Raw genomic sequence first — 10,700 nt, forward strand, 5'->3', positions numbered from 1 at the left:
ATGGTTTATGGTACTTGGTAAATATCTGTGTGATGATATCATCCGTTAATAAGAAAGGATACTACAGTATGAACTGTATCCCATTCAGGTGAAATTAATTGGAAGGATATAAACAAAAAGCAACCAATAAGCCACCACAGCAGTGGTGCTGCAATTAATAATTATTTTTTATTATTGAATAAACTGTTTATAACTTGAAACGCCTAAAAATTGTTCAGCTCCTGACTAGAACTGGGAAGTTCAGCCACATTACTCCTTGTCTTGCATCTCTATACTGGTTCCCTGTTCATTTAGGACACATTTTAAGATTTTATTGATTACTGATACCTCATGGTTTTGCTCCGTCCTATATCTTTTAATTCCATATGTGCCATTACAAAACGTAAGTTCATGACACAGTGTATTGTTGTCTGTTTCAACCGGTTTAAAACCAAGGAGGATAGAGCATTTTCCATCATGGCTCCAAAACTCTGGAATGACCTGCCTGAGGAAATCAGGCTGTATGACTCAGTGTAATCCTTCAAACCTCGTCCCTTCTCGCATTTCTCTCAAATTGCCTTTCCTGATATGTGAGACTCTTGTTTTAGTATATATACTATATTCTATTTATGCCATTTTATGTGTTTTATTTTATGTATTTTAACCTTTGCTTTTCTTTGAATTTAGTTTTACTGTGATCCCCCCCAATTTAACTGTATAGCACTTGGTACATTGTTTGATAACTGCTTTATAAATAATTCTATTATTATTAATATAACAAAAACAAATACACTGGTTAGTCACCAGAAGACCACAAAGTAAGTAACAATCTTTTTTACTACAGTAAAGAAAAAAACAAACAAACAAACAAAGTAAACATTTACTACTAGTAATTAAAGAAAAAACTCAATTGTGACTACATTTAAATGCACGGTGAACACACACACACACACACACACACACACACACACACACACACACGAGTGTCTTAGTCCTCTGAAGGCACTCTAAGAACAGGACTCTCGCCTCTCAAGTTCTTTAGGCACTATAAGGCCCAACAAGAGTTGATGGGAGCAAAGAGCCAAGTGTTAACAAGTTCTGCCAGTCCACTCGCTCCCAGCCTAAGAATCAGCCTTCAAAAGCAGCTCGATCAGACAATCACTTAAACCCCTTTAGCATCACTTTAATGACATCTACACACATAGACACATACATACACACAGCACTAGAGGTTATATAATGGTCAAGCGGAAGAACTGCAGGAAATAAAATCTATTGATTATTATCTTTTATGTGATGTATTACTTCCTAGGAGACTAGATGATCTCACCTAGCAACTCATGATCTGAGTCTTTCGAATAATATTATCTATAAATATCGACTGATGAGTCAACGTATCTCAGTGGTTTGATCCATGGTCTGCTCCACATGCAGAATTTAGACTCTTCAAAAATCCTTTGCTCTGAGAAGAAAATTGGGGGTTAGATTTCAAGTTATATTTTCTAAATCCACTCACACACAAAGAAGACACAAATTTGTCAGGGAAAGTGTTGCACAAAGCAATGCACACAGCCCACCCAAACATGACGATTGAATCTTTTCCTCCACAGTTGCGTACATCATGAAAACGCAAGCAGGCCCACTCAACTGTAACATGCCAGTATGGTCAGCTCTTAAGATGGGAAACGTAGTAATGGGGGATATGTGCAGCTGGAATACATAATGGGGGAAGGTGGCGTGGTTGGACAAAGAAATGGAACAGAAAAAATATAAAAAAGACACTAAGGAGGACTTAAGTAAACAAGAGTTGAGACAGGGATGAGGGTGGATGTAATGTTTAACTGCTTTCATTTTCCTTCAGCCAGGCAAAATGCTCTGCTGCAAGGGACAGCGGATGAGGAAAAGTAGATGTCAGTGGTAAATGCAAGCCAAAAGAAAAAGCCCACGTTGTTAGTATGATGTATGTCACTGTGAGCTGGGGGAGGAGGGGCAATGTCAGTGATATGGACTGGTGGAGAAATGATAGGGGACAGATGAGACAGGCGCAGTGAAAGGGGTAGCTGGTTTTGTTCATGTGTCACTCGTTCCATGCCACACCATGACAACAGCATGTGGGCTTCACATTTCCCAGGAGACTGTTGACGTCTTCTCTCTGTCTGACTCCCTGTGCCACTGCACCCCAATTACTTAATTCACTATGTTTAATTGAATATTCTTTTCTCTTTATCTCTGTCAGCCATACTGACCCTGACACCATCAACAAACATTTGGAGCAATATCGGCTTAACAGTCCTTGCACAGCTGGGTGAGATAGTTGAAATAATTTTCACTGCATATTTTCTACAATCAACATAAACAAAGTTGTCATTTATTAGTTTCGCCTTAAAATATAAAAAGGGCAACCCAACAAAACAGCTCTGCAATAACAATAGTAACAAGTTTACAACATTAATGTTCAGATTTAACTGACACTGTCAAAGACATGTTGATTTAATTATATGTTTATTACTGAGGCTTAGCACTGAGACCGTTGTGTTTACTACTAAGGTTATAATTCATAACATGCATCCATTATATTTAGATGTATTGTTATTGTTTTGCCTACCCCATTTTGAATATTGAGATGGGGGAATTCTAACACACATTTAAAACAACAAAACTTCTTTGATTTCATATAAATGACAAAGAAGTTGTCTTATGACTTAGCACTGCTCAGACAGTGCCAATCAAAACTGCCAATCTAATTGTAAAAAGTGCAGCAAATTGGCCAGGATGTATATATTACAACATTGCAACATCAGCAGAAACCGAAATAGTAAAAATATAGATGTAAAAAAAAATCTATTTAATTAAAGCTCTTTCTTTTTTCACTAAACTTGAGGTTCCTTTAGAGACGCACACTGGTCCACAGAACGCAACTGTGGTGGTAGTAGGAGCTCAAACACAAATATTTAAATCATATAAATCTTTGTGTTGGGAGTGTACTCTGCTAGAGCCAAGTTCACCTGTTGGTTCTTCACCAAATCAGCATGACCCTGCAGGATATGAGATACTCTGGCACACACATAGACAGCAGAAAAAAGAAGAAACCCAACAATGTCTTAGAAGGGCAAAGAGTGCTATAGAGCCAAATTAAAATGGTTTCTGTTCTTGAACCCTAAGAATTTGGTATCTTTCCAAAGGAATTCTGTGGGACAAATATGGGACAAAAAGTGGTGAAAAAAGCAAAAAAACAAACAAACAAACAAACAAAAAAACAACAACAACTGAGCATTCTGCTTTGTTTATCTGATATTTAGTCCAGGCATTCACTAAGATATTTATATGAAGCCTCCAAAATAGCCATTTAGTAACCAAATGACTATTTAGGGTGTTTAGAACAGTAAAATGCCATGGGTTTTACCAAAACCAGATAAATTACCTTCAGAAACCAATGTGTTCTGTGCATTTGGACATCTCACAGCACTGTAATTTTAGCTGCCTTCCATAAAAGTTGAAATCGATTTCCAGCAGTGTATCAGTATTACTTCTATGATTGCTACTATGACTGCAAGCCTGTTTCGGTGCTCTATTCTCCTGCACAAATGAACTAGACTCACCAGTGTGGATGCTAATTTCAGCAGGCACTGAGCTCGCTGTTTGCCCATTTAAAATATATAACTTAGGTTAAAAGTAATGGGACAAATTACCTGGCCAAAGGAATTGGAGCCAATATGAAGTGTGTAAAATCTTTTCATCTTTGGAGCTAGAGTGGGCCTCCAAACATATCTCGTGATATTTGTCAGCTTCTTCCTGTGACCGTATTTGGCTATGTATTGTTGGGACGATGAACAACGCCACATATAAACCGGTGCATAGTTTGTTTTCTTTAAGGGACAACAGCTGACTAACCAAAACTATGTGGCTATGAAGAGAAAGAGAGAGATGTTAAATGATGACGAAACACTTCACCAGCAGTAATGCATCTGACCTAATGCTTCTGCATGGCTCTTTTTGACTACTTTGTAATACTGTAATAGATACAACAACATGACAAACAACAGAAAAATGTCCACGTAAAGCTATGAACTAGAATACCACAGAGCAGTAATTTTTGCAGTATTTCTCTGACATGTGTCATGAAAAACTGTTTGGTTTATTGAACAGCACCAGAATCTGAGGTATACTTCAACTTCATTGAGCAATATATACTCTGAGAGCAGTTGTGAGGTTAGGTGATTCAACTGAGGCAGTAAATTGAATCTCAAATACAACAGTGCTGGCACAACATATTTCCTCGAAGGCTAAGGTAATATCTAAATGTGATTTAGTGCTCATAGTTCAGCGGATGGTGGTACCAAATAAAACAGAATACAGTAGCAAAAACCAATATACAGTATATTTAACAAGAGCAAACAGCATTCGATCACAAATAAGAAATTTCCGCAGTGTCACCATTCCCTCAGTGATGAGCCTGTCAGAGTGCCTTTTCAACACATGCTCCTGCCGGTGAATATGTTTGTACATTAGCAGCTAGGTAAACATGAACTCTTCCATATCATTATGGCCAAACTGTCTGTAACAAACCTATAAAAACACAGATACCCTAAAAACATAAGACATTATTTATATGTATGTTAGTAGTTGCTAATCCATTAAAACTTGGCTTGGGCTGATCGGGTCGATGACAATTCACATGGAAGAAGGGAGCGTTGACTACCCGAGCCACATGAGTGGGTATTAGGAGAGGAGCGGGCCACTTGAGGGTCTGTGGAGAGTCCCATCTGCAATCCCATGCTAAACATAGTGTCTTTATAGTCCTGCTCACTTTTGCTATTGTCATGAATCATGGTATAAGACAAGTTTGTATTCTACATTACCTGCATCCTACAAATATAGAAAGATATGGAGATTAAATGAAGCATCACAGTGTTTGTTTTTAACATTGTCAAACACAAACAGTTACCTTAGTTAACTTAGTGTCAAAATGGCAGAAGATCTAATCTAGGTCTAGATCACATTAGCCAAAACATTCAGTAAACCCCCCCAAGCAGAGTTTTCAGTATCCACATAAAATATTGAAGAGAAAAAACTGCATACATAGAGCATGCATGAAGACACAATGCACATTACTGTAGTCAACCCCATAATCACACCGTCAATGCCTGCAGCACTCGATCTGTCAATAATGGTTTTCAGAGCCGTGTTTAACAATTTACTGGCCTCCAGACCAAAATGTTTCTCTGATGACCACTTCCTTTCCATGAAATCTTAAACATAGCCTAAACATACTAAATTTAGCATATCAGAAATAGGGCCGTAAACTATCATCATTTTGGAACGATGTATGTAGGTGTACACTCTTGTTAGTACGGCTGAAGTAGAATTTTTTTCTTTTTCCTTTCTGCTTATCCTGTAAGTTGAGGGTCACCACAGCAGATCATTTGTCTGCATGTTGGTTTGGCACAATTGACCTGACCCGACCCAACCCTCCCCCATTTCTACCGGGCTCAGAACCGGCACTGCAAGACTGGGGGCTGTTGGGCGTTCAGTGTCTTGCCATGGGACATTTCGACATGTGGTGAAGAAGTAAAGGGCGCAAACCTCCGATCCTATGGTTGGTAGGTTGGTAGGCAGCCACTCTATCAACTGAGCCACTGCCACCCCTATGCTGAACAGTAAATTAACACATGGTAATTTATTCAATGGTTATAATATCACAAAAACATATTCACCGATAAAGCAGCAACAAAGTTTATTAAGCAGGAATTCATTAAGAATAATATGGACAGTGGCATTAGCCAGATCACTACTAAAGACCTCCAGTGATTTCTGAGATCATTTATCAAAGAAGAAAATGAGCTCACAAGAAGAATAGGGTGTTTATCTTTCCAAATACACAGACGACAAGAGTTTTGTTTGTGTTATATGAATCCTGACATGAGCTATAACTAAAAGTCAAGCACGGTGATGTCAGCAAAGTCTAAGCTAGAAAATGTTAATTTGTTGCTGAATGTGTGGATCTAATCATCCAGCCTAGCAAAGTCCTCTTCTCTGCATTAGTGAAGTTCCTGATTCCTAACAAATCCCTGGACACTGGGCCACATTATTAATGAACATGAATTGGAAACCTGTGACCAAAATAGAATGTTTGGGGGGAAAAAAAGCTAAAAATCAAATAGCATTGCAAAACTGTATTATGGTAGACCCAAACAAAAATACCTCTAGTTTGTCTCTGAGGGAAAGTGATGTCCAATGAAGGTGGTGGGATGCAGTGGAAAGACTCCTATCCAAGTTGGACTCTTCAAGATTATGGAAACCTAATACAATATGAAACCTGAGTTTGTGCAGGCAAACCTACATATTGTATATGCCACATTCCAAATACTGTTTTAAAAGCATTCTCCCTTTTATATCCTCTGAATGTAAATTATGATTTAATATGTTTTTTTTAATCATACTCATTACTTGTGTATAGGACTATTAGTTTACATGAAGCAAAATTGTAATACAAAAGAAAAAAAATAAAAAATTACAAAATAACGTCCACACCACATCCAAACACCTTTAAGACTTTGATTGTCAAGAAGGTTTTCCACAAATCTAATGTGAACATAGTGAAATTATACATAAACATGAATAAACTATGAATATTTGTAAGATGTCAGTTTGGGCTCTGGAAATTTGTGATGGCCATTTTTCAGTCTTTTAAAATATAAAAACCAAAAGCTTAATTAATAATGAAAATAATCATTAGCCAAAGCCCTAGGCGAGACGGTAGTGCTTTCTCCAAAAATCATAGCAAATTATAGGCTTAAAGCATTTAACTGGAAACCTTTTATTCAGAGTTAATTAATTAGATGGCAAAAGAATACAATTTGAGTAAATTATGAACTTATGAAGTTATGGATATGCTGTCCAACATTAATTCTGTAGCCCCACATGCATTTCTGTTCTGACAAAGCCCACCTGACGGAACTGGTCAAGCTCAAGATCACAAGCAACATAAGAGGAGACAGGTGCAAATCAGATTAGGAATACAGCAAATACAAAGAGGCCAAGAATAGACTTATGTATGCTCAGCTGACCAGATAAGAGTGCACGGAGGCTGTCATTAGCTTTCATTAAGAAGCTATAGCCCTTTTGACAATACATAATGCAACGCTATGTCCAAACATATACTGATAACAACAGAAACAATCTGTCCCCCTCTCCCTCTCCTTTACTAGCTATTACCGTAGACTTCGATCGCTTACTGTGGCCATTCCGCATCCTGCAACTCTCAGTCTACTAAATGAAATGGAGAATGACAAGAGCTACACCAGAGATTAATGACAGCATAAGGCTGACCGACCCGTACTTGGACTTGGTGGAGAATATGATGGGGCTTTTTTTTATACTGAAATAGTATTTACACGTTTTGGTCTAATGAGTTATGCAACCTGGAATCTGAGATGTGTGTAAGCATAAATATGCATAGACAAAAAATATTACTGAAAGAAAGTGTAATGTAAAGTCTAATATATTTAATATAGAGACAATGAGGCTTTTAAAAATAGGCCTGGCATATTTATGAGTAATATATATAAGTTCATAGCATGACAAGCAAGAATTAATTACAACAACAATCTTAAGTGTAAATCTCACCAGCATATTTTCTGGCTGGGATTTAACTATGTGTCTTTAGTTAGAAAAGGGAAATATATGAAAAAAATTGAACTTGTGTACAAAGTCCTATTCAGAAAATGCATCATTCAATCTTTACATACAACTTTTCGTTAAGCTTAAGGTTATGAAACTTTGTCAGTAGGTGATAACTGACTGAAGAAAACAACTGCATGTTAAAAATGTTCCTTTCTTCAAAATGTGTGTTTTGATAGGTGTTTGTGATCTGCCTGTGATGACTTCAGTGTTCACCTAATTTATAGATGGTGGTTATCAGGTTGGAGAGAACACAAGTGTCCAGGTCAGCCTCCAGGTTTCCCAGAGCATCTAACTGGGCCACATGTTGACCATGAAACTACTCAGAGATGAAGATCTGGCAAATTGGGGAAAAAGGAGCAGGAGAGGAGAATCAGCTAAAAAAACAAAACAAAAAACAAGATGGTGATAAGCAGGACAGAATAAAAAGAAATTCGGAATGAGGTTTTCATCATACAGACAAGTATAAACAGCTGGAAAACAAAAGCTAACACTCCGTTATAGGTCAGCTTGTCTAAAAAAAGGCCCCTTGGAAGTGTTTATTATGTCTATGTACATTCAGACACACAGTCCCAATAGGCTTACAACAAGCTGGGAATAAAAGTGATGGCTTTGCCAAAAGACAGAATTTAATAAATCCCTTGGATACTTCCTCAAATTAATTTGAGGGTTAGAGGAAATGTTACCACCTGTTTCGTTTAAGTAGTCTCTTTGATATTTCCTTTTTAAAAAAGCAGCCAGGGTAAGTAGGTTAGAGTTAATCTTGCAATTTGCATAACCTTGTGCAGTGACAAACTAATTGAATATTCCTTTTAATACAAGGACACACTGCATAAAGAGTTTCCATCGCCAGTTGAATTTGTTTTGGCAAGTGGATTTTGCTTGATGCACTTTTCACACACACGGCATAGATACAAATAGTCACTGAGCTGTGGTTTGATGTAGATTCCCTACAAAGACACTTCTTTAAGATTTATACGGATTACATGAGTTTTGCGATCAATCTTTGATTTAGAAATGACAAATCTACATTACACTAGAAGCAGATACATGTTTGTGTGTCTGTATGTTGGTTCCTCACAGCTGGGCTGGGTGAGTGTTCAGTATCTGCGAGGCTCTAATGAGAGTGTGTACAGCTAGATGGTCCTCCACCACTTTCTGTGCCATGACTGGAGAGTGGGACAGCAATCAGCCCCGCAGAAGGGTGAAGGCGTGTCTTTCACAAATGATGTCAAACACTGACCACAAAACTATCACTACTGCTAATGACCGAGGAACATACTGAACAAGACTGTGTTTGATGTTTTCTTGCCTGGTAGTGAAGAGAGTCAAAGGAATGTGGAAGGAAATGGAACAGGTACACAGCGTTACTAGACTGTAACTCCTGCCAGGCAGGTAAAGTGCATCTTGTCCGCACACTTGGAGCCACTGGTCACAGCTGAGAGAGCAGGTGCAGTCCCAGAGGAGCAGCCTCTGTTTGGATCAACCCAGCTTCTGGCCAGGCCCACTCCACATCCACTGGCTCCAAACACACCTGATAACAGCTGAAACTGGCTCATGGTTAGAGACTTAAAAGGGAAAGTGTGTGGCTGGGAGAGGTTTTTTCCCCTTATGTATCACGGCACAGAAAAGTCTGCATTATTGGAATTGATGTTAAGCCAGTCATTTGACATCATCTTTAAGTGACGTCACACATCGCCATTTAGCCGAAGTTGCCTTAAGTTACCGTTAGTAACTCACAATCATGGGACTTAAAGCCCATCATGGGACTTCAACTGCGCCCAAAGTTATAATTAAAATGACCTGTTTGTGTTCACATTTTAATAGTATTTCAACGGAAAGCAACTAGTATTGATTGTAAACGCACTGCGAGACCATGAATCCCTCAACATCAACATTAATCGTAAACTCTAAATTCTGTGACAATGCAAAATCAGCATAATGGGAATAAGGACAGTGGTTTAAAAATGTCACCTGCTTTATTACTCTTTTGTCATAGGTCTAAGGGTGGCAAGTATTAGCAAGAGTCACAGACATGACAAAGGAAGTCACGGCTTGACAAGTCCCTCGCACGTCAGTGGGTGCCTTCTCTACACAGCCAGCAGTTGGCTACACCCAAAGGTGCCATTGGTCTCTGGTGATGGCCAAGCAAACCAGATCAGGGAAACAAGAGAAAAGATAAACAATTATTGATTTATGTTATATTTACAGTAGTTTTTAATCCTTAAGTGACGCTTCAGTAATTATTAAATTATTGTTTTGTCTGTGGCCTTTTTTTTTTTACTTTAATATTATCAGTTCAAATCTATGAGCCTCCGCAACCATTATTTTCCTTCAAATTACATCACATTTGTCTTTCCCCACAATGTTAATTATATTAGCCAATTAAACTTTCATAAAGGCTGAACATGAGTCATTTCAGCAAGTAGTTTCAGATTGATGGGCTCCTGCCTTGAGTGGGTTAAACAATAAGATAAAAGCCCTCCCTCCCTAACTCACTCCAGCCTCTTTTTTCTTCCCCGTTTCCAACCTGGCTGTCATCCTCATCTAGATTTTCATCATTTCGGGACTGAACGAACAGCATTATCAATCATGACAAATACTGAAAATGGGAAAACGGAGTGGCCCCAAGTTGTAGGAGGATCCAGCCGACAGAACAGTGTAGGTCTAGATATCACCTTTATGACAGCATCATTTTCTCATATTTTCACACCAGTATGCAGTGCATTGAGAGCTATTTTTGAGTTCTTCTTTGGATTAAAATGCCTAAATTTCAACCAACATTATATTCACTATATTTTCACTCTAAAGCAACCCACAATAATGCTCAATATTTTCTAAAAGAGAGTTCTCCCTTTTTCATTATTTGCATTTTTGTTTGTGGCTGTTCTCTGTCTGACCTGGAGAACGCAGGGTCAGGCAATTATGAAGTGAAATGCCATTTTGTTGTAGTGACTTTCTGCCTGACAGAGATGGAGTAAGGACCAGTTGTTTTTTGGCATTTTATTAATAGTGTTCATCAATGAAAAGACCTGTGCTGC

The sequence above is a fragment of the Channa argus genome, chromosome 1, assembly GCF_033026475.1.
Source record: "Channa argus isolate prfri chromosome 1, Channa argus male v1.0, whole genome shotgun sequence".
In the NCBI taxonomy this organism is placed as follows: domain Eukaryota; kingdom Metazoa; phylum Chordata; class Actinopteri; order Anabantiformes; family Channidae; genus Channa; species Channa argus.